Here is a 14,362-nt window from a genome sequence, read left to right on the forward strand (position 1 = left end):
TTACCCAACACAGAGGTAGATTCTCTTCATTATGGCATTATGCCAGAAAACAATTCAATAGGGGCCTCAGTCAAACTTCTATATTTAAAAGCTCAAAGTCAAATTTTTCAGCTTTTGTAGCATTTTTCTGTGGCTTTGCATGTGTTTAAAGAATATGTAAACTTCTACACAAAACACTAAACTATATCCACCCAATGCTGCGCCATGATCTCTAGTAGTGATGGACGAACTTCCAACGGGACGTTTCGCGAACGCGAAACGCGAACGGACACAAACGTTCGCGAAAACGACCGTTCGCCGCGGGCTCCATTGACTTCAATGGGAGGCGAATTTCGCAAACCTTTAGGTCGAATTTGCGGCCACGGGGTAATTATTAGGGGGTAGCACGTAGTCCCACCACCTGGACAATAGCATAATACATGTATGAGGTGAATTTGGGATCGATAACTACAAGCATTTTTTTTTTATTTGGGAAATTGTTCTGACAATTCAGGACTATGGAGCTAATGAAGGCAATGGAGGAGAGGGAAGGTCAGGGACCAGGGTAGGCAAACAAGAGGGTGCAGGAGATACAGAGCACTGACAGCAGCACCGTAATACAGAGCACTGACATCAGCACCGTGACATACAGCGCTGACAGCAGCTCCGTGACATACAGCGCTGACAGCAGCTCCGTGACATACAGCGCTGACAGCAGCTCCGTGACATACAGCGCTGACAGCAGCTCCGTGACATACAGCGCTGACAGCAGCTCCGTGACATACAGCGCTGACAGCAGCACCGTGACATACAGCGCTGACAGCAGCTCCGTGACATACAGCGCTGACAGCAGCTCCGTGACATACAGCGCTGACAGCAGCTCCGTGACATACAGCACTGACAGCAGCTCCGTGACATACAGCGCTGACAGCAGCTCCGTGACATACAGCGCTGACAGCAGCACCGTGACATACAGCGCTGACAGCAGCTCCGTGACATACAGCGCTGACAGCAGCTCCGTGACATACAGCGCTGACAGCAGCTCCGTGACATACAGCACTGACAGCAGCTCCGTGACATACAGCGCTGACAGCAGCTCCGTGACATACAGCGCTGACAGCAGCACCGTGACATACAGCGCTGACAGCAGCTCCGTGACATACAGCGCTGACAGCAGCTCCGTGACATACAGCGCTGACAGCAGCTCCGTGACATACAGCGCTGACAGCAGCTCCGTGACATACAGCGCTGACAGCAGCTCCGTGACATACAGCGCTGACAGCAGCTCCGTGACATACAGCGCTGACAGCAGCTCCGTGACATACAGCGCTGACAGCAGCACCGTAAGCAGCCCCAGGAGGAAGTCAGCACAGCACAGGGATGGTGTGATCCCCTCATAATAAGAACCCCCAGGAGGAAGTCAGCACAGCACAGGGATGGTGGGAGCCCCTCATAATAAGAACCCCCAGGAGGAAGTCAGCACAGCACAGGGATGGTGGGAGCCCCTCATAATAAGAACACCCAGGAGGAAGTCAGCACAGCACAGGGATGGTGGGAACCCCTCATAATAAGCAGCCCCAGTAGAAATATGACACCGCTCAACCTCTTCAAAGAGGAGGGTAGGGGCATATAGTACGGTGTGCTTTTTTGGGTCAGGGAAGTGAGCCAAATGAATTAAGAAGGTCTGTGTGCTTGATTCCAAAAATTGTTTATAGACATATACATGGTCTACTGATCACATGTGTTGAATTCCTCCGAGATCCATGCCTCATTCATTTTTAGAAATGTGAGGTAGTTAACACTGTGGTGAGCTAGGCGAGTACGCTTATCGGTCACAATCCCCCCTGCTGCGCTGAACGTCCTTTCGGACAGGACACTGGATGAGGGGCAAGCCAACAGTTCGATTGCAAATTGGGCAAGCTCTGGCCAGAGGTCAAGCCTGCCCACCCAGTAGTCTAGGGGTTCATCACTCCTCAGAGCGTCCACATCGGCCGTTAACCCAATGTAGTCGGACACCTGACGGTCTAGGCGTTCCCTGATGCTGGATCCGGATGACACCTGTCGATGGGTCGGCTGAAAGAATGACCTCATATCCGAAGTCACCAACACATCTTCAAACCGGCCTCTTCTTGCAGGCGCTGTTGGATTGGTACCCGCAAATCCTTCTCTGGGAGTGGGAATTGCTCCTCTGCCAGCGCACGCAAAAGCAGAATGCAGCATTTCTCGAAGCAAGGCCTGGAAGTGCTGCATTCTGACAGCCCTCTGCGACGGCGGTAACATTTCCGCCATTTTGTGTTTGTACCGGGGATCTAAGTACGTTGCCACCCAGTACTGGTCCTTGACCCTCATGCTTTTTATACGGGGGTCCCTATTAAAACACTGGAGCATGAAGGCCCCCATTTGCACTCAAGCGGAAGGTATGTGGTGGTGGTGGTGTTGTTGGTGGTAGTGTCTTTGGGGGTGCACATAGCAGAGAGTGAAGAAGAGGGTGCAGATCGAGAGGATGAGGAGGGTGCAGAAGAATAAGGCTGAGTGAGCCACTCAACCAAGTCTGGTGCGTCCTTTAAAGTAATTGAACGCACCTTCTGCAACTTCCCACTTTGGCTCAAGGCTGTTGCTCCTGCCCTACCCCTACCACCCCTGCGGAAGGGCCTGCCTCTTCCTCTGCCTGTCATTTTTTAAATCACCCTGTGACAAAACTCTTAGTCCCTATACCGCTGAAGGACTGCTGCAGTATAGGGCAGCGGTCAGCAGTAGTGCACGTCAACCCTATGTATTGTGGACCGATAGCGGTCCTTACAGAACAGCAGACTGTAACGCACTCAGGCCTATGTACCGTAGCACCCTATACCAAGTTACCAGTCCTTATAAGAACTTTTGTGGACCAAGCAGGTTGTGTGTTAGTGATTAGCAGACTGTACGTCAGTCCCTATACCAATGAAGGACTGCTGCAGTATAGGGCAGCGGTCAGCAGTAGTGCACGGCAACCCTATGTATTGTGGACCGATAGCGGTCCTTACAGAACAGCAGACTGTACTGCACTCAGGCCTATGTACCGTAGCACCCTATACCAAGTTACCAGTCCTTATAAGAACTTTTGTGGACCAAGCAGGTTGTGTGTTAGTGTTTAGCAGACTGTGCGTCAGTCCCTATACCGCTGAAGGACTGCTGCAGTATAGGGCAGCGGTCAGCAGTAGTGCACGGCAACCCTATGTATTGTGGACCGATAGCGGTCCTTACAGAACAGCAGACTGTAACGCACTCAGGCCTATGTACCGTAGCACCCTATACCAAGTTACCAGTCCTTATAAGAACTTTTGTGGACCAAGCAGGTTGTGTGTTAGTGATTAGCAGACTGTACGTCAGTCCCTATACCAATGAAGGACTGCTGCAGTATAGGGCAGCGGTCAGCAGTAGTGCACGGCAACCCTATGTATTGTGGACCGATAGCGGTCCTTACAGAACAGCAGACTGTAACGCACTCAGGCCTATGTACCGTAGCACCCTATACCAAGTTACCAGTCCTTATAAGAACTTTTGTGGACCAAGCAGGTTGTGTGTTAGTGATTAGCAGACTGTACGTCAGTCCCTATACCAATGAAGGACTGCTGCAGTATAGGGCAGCGGTCAGCAGTAGTGCACGGCAACCCTATGTATTGTGGACCGATAGCGGTCCTTACAGAACAGCAGACTGTACTGCACTCAGGCCTATGTACCGTAGCACCCTATACCAAGTTACCAGTCCTTATAAGAACTTTTGTGGACCAAGCAGGTTGTGTATTAGTGTTTAGCAGACTGTGCGTCAGTCCCTATACCGCTGAAGGACTGCTGCAGTATAGGGCAGCGGTCAGCAGTAGTGCACGGCAACCCTATGTATTGTGGACCGATAGCGGTCCTTACAGAACAGCAGACTGTACTGCACTCAGGCCTATGTACCGTAGCACCCTATACCAAGTTACCAGTCCTTATAAGAACTTTTGTGGACCAAGCAGGTTGTGTGTTAGTGATTAGCAGACTGTACGTCAGTCCCTATACCAATGAAGGACTGCTGCAGTATAGGGCAGCGGTCAGCAGTAGTGCACGGCAACCCTATGTATTGTGGACCGATAGCGGTCCTTACAGAACAGCAGACTGTACTGCACTCAGGCCTATGTACCGTAGCACCCTATACCAAGTTACCAGTCCTTATAAGAACTTTTGTGGACCAAGCAGGTTGTGTGTTAGTGATTAGCAGACTGTACGTCAGTCCCTATACCAATGAAGGACTGCTGCAGTATAGGGCAGCGGTCAGCAGTAGTGCACGGCAACCCTATGTATTGTGGACCGATAGCGGTCCTTACAGAACAGCAGACTGTAACGCACTCAGGCCTATGTACCGTAGCACCCTATACCAAGTTACCAGTCCTTATAAGAACTTTTGTGGACCAAGCAGGTTGTGTGTTAGTGATTAGCAGACTGTACGTCAGTCCCTATACCAATGAAGGACTGCTGCAGTATAGGGCAGCGGTCAGCAGTAGTGCACGGCAACCCTATGTATTGTGGACCGATAGCGGTCCTTACAGAACAGCAGACTGTACTGCACTCAGGCCTATGTACCGTAGCACCCTATACCAAGTTACCAGTCCTTATAAGAACTTTTGTGGACCAAGCAGGTTGTGTGTTAGTGTTTAGCAGACTGTGCGTCAGTCCCTATACCGCTGAAGGACTGCTGCAGTATAGGGCAGCGGTCAGCAGTAGTGCACGGCAACCCTATGTATTGTGGACCGATAGCGGTCCTTACAGAACAGCAGACTGTAACGCACTCAGGCCTATGTACCGTAGCACCCTATACCAAGTTACCAGTCCTTATAAGAACTTTTGTGGACCAAGCAGGTTGTGTGTTAGTGATTAGCAGACTGTACGTCAGTCCCTATACCAATGAAGGACTGCTGCAGTATAGGGCAGCGGTCAGCAGTAGTGCACGGCAACCCTATGTATTGTGGACCGATAGCGGTCCTTACAGAACAGCAGACTGTAACGCACTCAGGCCTATGTACCGTAGCACCCTATACCAAGTTACCAGTCCTTATAAGAACTTTTGTGGACCAAGCAGGTTGTGTGTTAGTGATTAGCAGACTGTACGTCAGTCCCTATACCAATGAAGGACTGCTGCAGTATAGGGCAGCGGTCAGCAGTAGTGCACGGCAACCCTATGTATTGTGGACCGATAGCGGTCCTTACAGAACAGCAGACTGTACTGCACTCAGGCCTATGTACCGTAGCACCCTATACCAAGTTACCAGTCCTTATAAGAACTTTTGTGGACCAAGCAGGTTGTGTATTAGTGTTTAGCAGACTGTGCGTCAGTCCCTATACCGCTGAAGGACTGCTGCAGTATAGGGCAGCGGTCAGCAGTAGTGCACGGCAACCCTATGTATTGTGGACCGATAGCGGTCCTTACAGAACAGCAGACTGTACTGCACTCAGGCCTATGTACCGTAGCACCCTATACCAAGTTACCAGTCCTTATAAGAACTTTTGTGGACCAAGCAGGTTGTGTGTTAGTGATTAGCAGACTGTACGTCAGTCCCTATACCAATGAAGGACTGCTGCAGTATAGGGCAGCGGTCAGCAGTAGTGCACGGCAACCCTATGTATTGTGGACCGATAGCGGTCCTTACAGAACAGCAGACTGTAACGCACTCAGGCCTATGTACCGTAGCACCCTATACCAAGTTACCAGTCCTTATAAGAACTTTTGTGGACCAAGCAGGTTGTGTATTAGTGTTTAGCAGACTGTGCGTCAGTCCCTATACCGCTGAAGGACTGCTGCAGTATAGGGCAGCGGTCAGCAGTAGTGCACGGCAACCCTATCTATTGTGGACCGATAGCGGTCCTTACAGAACAGCAGACTGTACCGCACCCAAGCCTATGTACCGTAGCACCCTAGACAGACCAAGTTACCAGTCCTGATAAAGAGCTTTGTGGAACAAGTGAGTTGTGAATGATTAGCAGACTGCAGCAGAAGGGCAGCAGTCAAGTATAATATTCTTTCTATATTTGGAAGAAAGAATATTATACGTGTACAAGCCTATTACCGTACCACTGATACCAGTCCTGAAAAGAACCTTTGTGGAACTAATAGTAACAGCAAGTCTTTAAAATTATCCTCACTGCCTGACACACTGCTTCCTGCCTGTCCCTATACAAATTGGCAAAAAAGAGTAGGCTGGAACGATTAGCTGGAACAGCTCTTTTGTGGACCTGATAGTAACAGCTAATGATGATGATGATGATGATGATGAAGAAAGACTAATCTGGCTGAGCTGTCCCTAAAATAGCAGCATACAGCGCTCTGTCCCTTTATCTAAACTGACAAAAGAAACTCAGGCTGCTGACCTAACACCTATACCAGTCCTGAAAAGAACTTTTGTGTACCAAATAGCTAGCGTTTTCTCTGTCCCTACTCCACACAGGATCCTTTCCCTACAGTGACAGAAGAAAGAATGTAAAATGGCCACCGGATCGGGTGTATTTATAGGTTAGGGGGAATGTCCAAGTGTCCATGAGCTGTCATGTCTCAATTGGTTGTCCTGTAACACATGATAAACGTGTCACGAAAGGTTAAAGTTCTTGTATACATTAAACACGTAAGTCCGCCGGGGCGAACGACGGAAAAAGGCGTTCGAACCCGCGGACGGCGAAAGTCGGAAATTCGCCGCGAAACGACCGCCGGGCGAACCGTTCGGCCATCACTAATCTCTAGCGCTACTATGATAAAGACTACTAGAACACTCAATTGGCTGCAGCCTTGGTGCTCCTCTAGGTACTGGTAGGACAATGCTTCTTGGAGGCAACAGCCAATCTGTCAAGGTCCAGATCTGAATGTGGGACCATATCGATGTCTATCTGTAGCTCTTCTTGCTGTGCCACCTAAGATGCTGAACAGCTCCTTGCCTGATCCCCTGCACAACCTTGCCTTTATCTTGTTTCTGGTGAACTTTGAACTTTTTGCTCCTCCCATGAACCTCCTGGTTTAAGCCATGTCTCTAGGGTTACCACCTTTTCTTCAAGCCAAACCCCAACACTTTAGCGGCTCACAGCTAATTATTTTTTAAGGGGGAATGCTGAGGACTCTGATGTAATCGGGAACTCTGATGTAAGGGGGTTTCTACTCACCAAACATCCCACTTACATCAGAGTTCCCAGCATTTCCCCTCAAGTCAGGGTTCCCAAATACCACCTTAAATCAGAGTCCACAGGGCAGCCCTTACATCTAAATCCCTCTTACCTCGGAGGCAAGAGAGAGAAGGGTGGGTGAGGGGAGACTTCAGTCACAGACATTGGATGGTGAGCTCACTCACCCAAGAATGGAGGCTCAGGTATCGACACCTTTCATCCACGATCTATCTGCTGAACTTCAGATTTCCAGCCCACACATTCCTTTCCAGAGGACCAGAACACCGGGGATTGGAGTGTGCGTGGGCAGACAGAGTTGTAGGGGTGGGAGAAGGAGGAGCAGATCAAGCCCTCTCCCCTCGCCTGTTTATGTATGGGAATGTGGGAATGGGTCCTGTGCACACCCCTATGCACTCGGCGGTTGTGGTACTCGGTTACTTGGGGAGTCAGAGTCCATTATGAATATTGTGTCTGGGCTTCCATTATGAATATTGTGTTCGGGTTTCAGGAAGTCTGAAACCCCGACACACGATTCTAAACCCAAACTGTCCAGGTGAATCCTGGACAGGTGGCAACCCTACATGTCTCTGCATTTTCTGTTTGCTTGATTATTGTGCTCTCTCCAGCCGATATCTTGCTCCTTTGTGCACCTGTAGCTGTCCTTATTTTCGCTACCATTTGTTACCAGCCTTTGGCTTCTTCCTCAACTGCTCTTTGTCAGAGAATCACCAGACTTCAACGTCGGCACTTCCCCGTGCGCCTGCGGGGAAGAGTGGCACAACGACGCACGCATAGGCGTGATACAATACAATGTCGTACGCGCAGGTGCACACCTGTGCACATGGCTATGGGCCTTACCTGATTGGCCTGACAGGCCTATAAAAGGCATCAATGTGCTCTGTGTCTTTGCTGGTTTGTCTCCTCAGCTCACCTGTGTTCCTCTGTTTCCTGTTTCTGTTTACCACTTCCTGTTGTGACCCGGATTGCTTGAAGAATACTCTGATTCTCTCCTGATCTGACCCCTGGCTTGTTTAATGGACTTCCTGCTCTTAGCCTTGCTGACTCCTGGACTGATACCTGTGTTTGACCTTCGGCCTGCCTCTGGAATATCATCTGCTTCATGCACTTAGCCTTGCTGGCTCACAGACCGATACCTGTGTTTGACCCTCGGCCTGCCTCTGGAATATCCTCTGTTTTCTGCACTTAGCCTTGCTGGCTCACGGACTGTTACCTGTGTTTGACCCTCGGCCTGCCTCTGGTATATCCTCTGTCTCATGCACTGATACCTGTGTTTGACCCTCGGCCTGCCTCTGGAATATCCTCTGCTTCCTGCACTTAGCCTTGCTGGCTCACGGACCGATACCTGTGTTTGACCCTCGGCCTGCCTCTGGAATATCCTCTGTCTCACGGACTGATACCTGTGTTTGACCCTCGGCCTTCAATCCAGGTGTTAGAACCGCTGCCGGGCATTCCCTTCTAACCAGTTCCAAGACCATCTGCACGGACTTCTCTTTCTCCAGAAGACCTCCTGCATCCAAGTCACCTGCTGGCAACCCGTGCCTCTCCGTGCCCTGTACCCACTGTTCCATCCTCAGGGGTACTGTGCACCCAGCTGCAAGGGAAGCCACTCTCAGCACTTCGGCTCTGGTGAGTACCTGACACTCTTCCATTTGATCCCAGTCTGCAAATACTTGTTGCCAACCTTTGGCTTGTTTCTTGACTGTTTCCATTTAATCCCAGTCTGCAGCCACCTGTTACCGACCTTTGGCTTGTTCCTCCACTTTACTTCTGCTTGATCCCAGTCTGCAAGCACTCGTTACCGACCTTTGGCTTGTTTAACTGACTATGCTTCTGCTTGATCCATAGCTGCCACATCTGTTACTGGACCCCGGCTTGCTCACCTCCTTGTGGGGCAATCCTGAGGACTGTGACCTGGTTCTAGCATGCAGGGAAACTCATCTCTGGTGATGACAGGTTAGACCTCGCGCCTCCTTGGGTGAGCCCACGTCACCAGCCAAGGTTAATTGCTCATGTACTTATCCTGCTGGAAAAGAAGAAAGGTAACAGCGCTCTCTGCAGGGACAACTCAATCCATGTTCCAGGTCCACTCACAGGAGCCGAGGCTAAATGTGTCCCAACACCCTCCAATGCAACAGTAGTAAGAAGAGCCGACAACACTGTAATCCTTGAAGTGTCATTTATTGGTACATCAGAGTGACAGTAAAACAATAAAGCTGACACGTTTCGGCAATAGCCTTAGTCGTAGCTACGACTAAGGCTATTGCAGAAACGCGTCAGCTTTATTGTTTTACTGTCACTCTGATGTACCAATAAACGACACTTCAAGGATTACAGTGTTGCTGGCTCTTCTTACTACTTATCCTGCTGGTCAGGGTGAACTTCTCTACTGCTACTGGTCTCTGAGCCTGACCCCTGACCTAGATGCAATCATTGCCTCTGTTTGCATATAGATACCATCTCATACCCAGTTCGGTCTGGAAAGCGCCAGCCCACTGATACTTGGAGGAACACTAAGGCTGCTACAAGCTGAATTTTACTCCCAGGTGAGCACTGCGGCACATCTGTGAAGGTTTTCTGGCATTTCTGCGCATGCACAGGTTATCCTGCCATGCATCAAGATGCAAATGTTGCAGAAAACCCAAAGCTTGGTATGTGTGCAGATATAATGAAAGGCCCTGCTGGGACCCTGAAGGCCGGGGAGAGCCATTGGCACATCTGTACATACGGCAGAATAAGAAAGATGGCTTCGCTGGAGAGACAGAGATGGAACTAAATGAAAGGAGATTGAAGTTTTTCTATGAGTGAGCCTTTTGGTTTGCCATGCATAAGCAAAGCACAGGCTCACTTTGATGCCAGTCAATGCCTCCTGATGCCTCAGACTCTCAATAATCCTGTCCCCTGACAGCCACAAATAAGCCCCACTATCAGTTTGAATAGTTTGATCAGAACCCCCAGGCAGACTGCTGCACTGACATACAGTATATGTATGTAGCGATGACACTTTAGACAAAGTGTCTGTCATGTACATATTTAGTTTTTTGCCTCAGAACAGTAAAGGGGTTCTGAGGGTTAATTGTTTAGGTTTAACATTGACATCAGTTTGGCTGGGCTGTGTTAGAGTTCTGCCTGGTCATGTGTACAGTTAAGTGCACATGACAGGCTCAGAACCAGGCCTGGTTGGACGTTTTGGGTATCAGCTTCCCCGGAGCCAATCAGTGGGTGCGCTGGGCCCCGCTGAGGAGTCTGGGGAAGGGTACTTAAGATGTTGAAGTCACGTGTTTGGGGTTCGTGAGACCCTAGTGGTCTGTTCCTGATTCTGGACCAGGGTAGCCCCGCGAGGGGTCCCGGTCACGGGAGCATTCGTCGCTCCGCAACATGCTTTGGTTGGTTAAGTCCAATAGACCCGGTCTGGTGTAGGGATCCGTCTGTTCCCGAGTCTCGGAAACGGCTGGTCCAAGGCACAGTAACTGAGGGAGGATTCAAGGAATCCGGATGTGCTCTCGGCTTGGAGGGGCACCGCAGCTCGTGTAAGCGACTGGAGGAGGACTCTTCAGAGGAGGGCCAACAAGCTGGCTTCCTGAGAAGTGCCTGGTTACTGAGTTGTGAAGGACATTGACAAATCCACACTTTTTCCAGTACTGTCAAGGAGACTGAGGAAAAAAGTTCCTGTTCACTTCTGGTACCAGTTACTCAAGGTCAAAGATTTCACCAGTTCTGGATCAAAGTGCTGACTGCCATAATCTCTGGCTAGAGATTTGTTCAGCCTTGAAGCACCCAGCTGCGTGTGGCTACTCTCTGGGTTGTATTAGAGACTTTCTGATATTAGCAGTTCAAGGTGCCTGAGTTTCTTCACCCTTGCCCTCTGTTCCCATATGAGACCGTGTTGTTGGATGTTACCCCTGCAAATAAAAACCTTTTCTAAAAGACTTTTATGGTGTCAGCGTCCAAAGTGTTGGGTACTATCCCTGGGAACCTCTAGACTTGGAAGGACCAGCCAAGCGGAGGTAAGCAGTAAGCCCAAAAGTTAAGGCCGCCCTGCCAAGGGTTATGGACACTACATGTATTTAAAGCGGTGTTCCACCCAAAAAAATAATTAAAAGCCAACAGCTACACATACTGCAGCTGCTGGCTTTTAACAATAGGACATTTACCTGTCCTGGAGTCCACCGATGTCGGCACCGCAGCCTATGTTTCAATCAGCTGTTGCTGTCGTCGCCACTGCATGTAAGAGAAACCGACAGTGTAGCCTTACGGCTTCACGCCGAGAACCCTACTGCGCATGCGCGAGGCCCCGCTCCTCTCTCCTTCTGGCCCGGTAGCAGGGAGAGGAGGAGGGAGCACTGGGGTCATGTCACGGGCCGCGGCCAGACTCCTGGAAGTGGGAACAGGATATCTGTCAAAGACAGGCATCCTGTCCCCCCTCCCCCCCTGAAAGGTACCAATTGTGGCACTGGAGGGGGAGAGGAGACAAATGAGCAGAAGTTCCACTTTTGGGCGGAACTCCGCTTTAATTGCTCTTATTATTGTTCTCAGGAAGTAGGTAACCATCCATTTTTAACATTAGGCTCACTTTAAATACACTGATGCAAGTTTTTTTTTAAATTGACAAATTATATTGAAATACAATGCAAAGCATATCAACAAACAAGTTCTGTGAATTTCCATTACTCATAACATTGCAGAAAACATTTGGAATGACACTGCTTAGAGTCATTATATTGTGAATGGCCTTAATGGAAATTGCCAAGGTAATTACATGTTCAGTTTTCTGCATGTTGAGAGGCCTGTGGATGTAATGCACAGAAAATATACAGGAAAAGACACAAACCAAACTGGAAGTATTACTCAGAGGTTTTGTGGCACAAATACCGAAAGGCTTGATACATAGGGCGTTGCAAGGCATAACAAAATGCAATTTGAATCCAAGTCTGATTTACTAGTGTGGACGGAGGTTAACCACTTCAGCCCCGGAACAATCTGCCCCCTTAATGAGCAGAGCATTTTTTTGCGATACTGCACTGCATCGCTTTAACTGACAATTTCGCGGTCGTGCGACGATGTACCCAAATAAAATTGACGTCCTTTTTTTCCCACAAATAGAGCTTTCTTTTGGTGGTATTTGATCACCTCTGCAGCTTTTATTTTTTGCGCTATAAACAAACAAAGCACAATAATATTGAAAACAAATATTTTTTTAAATTTTTTGCTATAATTCATATCCCCAAAAAAATATAAAAAAAATATTTTTTTCATCAGTTTAGGCCGATATATATTCTTCTACATATTTTTGGTAAAAAAAATGACAATAGGCGTATATTGTTTGGGTTGCTCAAAAGTTATAGCGTCTATAAAATAGGAGATAGATTTATGCTATTTTTATTATTATTCTTGTTTACTAGTAATGGCGGCGATATGCAATTTTTTGTGGGACTGCAACATTGCGGCGGACAGATTGGACACTTTTGACACTTTTTTGGGACCATTGACATTTATACAGCGATCAGTGCTATAAATAGCCACTGATTACTGTGTAAATGTCACTGGCAGGGAAGGCGTTAAAACTAGGGGACGATCAAGGGGTTAAATGTGTTCCCTAGGTGTTCTAACTGTAGGGGGGATGGGCTTACTGGAACATGACAGAGATCACTGTTCCTGATCACTGGGAACAGTAGATCGCTGTCATGTAACCTATCAGAATGGGGAATCGTCTTGTTTACAAAGGCAGTTCCCCGTTCTGCCTCTGTAATAGGCGATTGCTAGTTGCTGTCAGACCTCGAGTCTGCCTGACCCACGGGCACGCTCCCACAGCGCTAATGCATCTGCGCAAGCCACAGTACAGCTTCGCCGATTTGGGTAGGAGAGCCGACCGTATAACGACAGCAGGTGGTCAGCAAGCGGTCAAATAGGAATCCTGGAAAAAATCAAGTAGAGCGTACCAGTATTGCCTGTTGGGTCTGCTGATCTTTTTTCATTACTACTGACACTGTCTTGTTCTGCACAGTGTCTCTGTATGGAGGTAGCCATCTTGGTAGAGGCAGAGCATTACCAAAATCTAGCTCTAAATCTCCTTAGACCAGATACATTGCTATTTTACAGGAGGAACTGTATATAGATATACACTCACCAACCACTTCAGTAGGTACACCTGGCTAGTACTGGATTTGACCCCATTTTGCCTTCAGAACTGCCTTCATGGCATAGATTCAACAAGGTGTTGGAAACCTTCCTCAGAGATTTTGGTCCATATTAACAGGATAGCATCACACAGTTGCTGCAGATTTCTCGGCTGCACATCCATGATGCAAATCTCCCATTCCACCACATCCCAAAGATCCTCTATTAGATTGAGATTTGGTGACTATGGAGGCCATTGGAGTACAATGACCTCATTGTCATGTTGAAGACACCAGTGGTGAGATGATTTGAGCTTTGTGACATCTTGCATTATCCTGCTGGGAGTAACCATCAGAAGATGGTTACACTGTAGTCATAAAGGGATGGACATGGTCAGCAACAATACTCAGGTAGGCCATGGCGTTTAAATGATGCTCAGTTGGTACCAAGGGGCCCAAAAGTGTGCCAAGAAAATATCCCCCACACCATTACACCACCACCATCAGTCTGAACCGTCGATACAAGACAGGATGGATCCATGCTTTCATGTTGTTTACGCCGAATTCTGAACCTACCATCTGAATGTTGCAGCTGAAATCAAGACTTAACAGACCAGGCAACGTTTTTTTATTTTTTATTGTCCAATTTTGGTGAGCCTGTGCTCACTGCTCACCAATTGTAGCCTTAGTTTCCTGCTCTTATCTGACAGGAATGACACCCTGTGTGGTCTTCTGCTGCTGTAGCCCATCTGCTTCAAGGTTCGATATGTTATGCATTCAGAATGATGATGTCAGACGTTGCTGACGAAAGGCGTTGGGTCGTAAGTGCTTGACATGTCACTTTTGCTTCCTGGAACGCAGGTGGAACACGATTGGCGTACATGCTGTTGCCCACGAGCCGCTTGGAGTTTACTTAACTGTAAGTGCTAATGTTTTTATGAAATAAATTGTTACACACTATACCATGAGGAGCTTTTTTTCTCTCTTTGACATATGAATCATGATCGTGTTGGCTGATAGCATTGTTGTAAAAAAATATATATTCTAAATATATATACTCGCGCTGATGGTGTACAAAGTAATATGAAGTG

Source organism: Lithobates pipiens, unplaced genomic scaffold, assembly GCF_037356315.1.
Source record: "Lithobates pipiens isolate NorthernLeopardFrog02 unplaced genomic scaffold, aLitPip1_a1.2 Scaffold_10, whole genome shotgun sequence".
In the NCBI taxonomy this organism is placed as follows: Eukaryota; Metazoa; Chordata; class Amphibia; order Anura; family Ranidae; genus Lithobates; species Lithobates pipiens.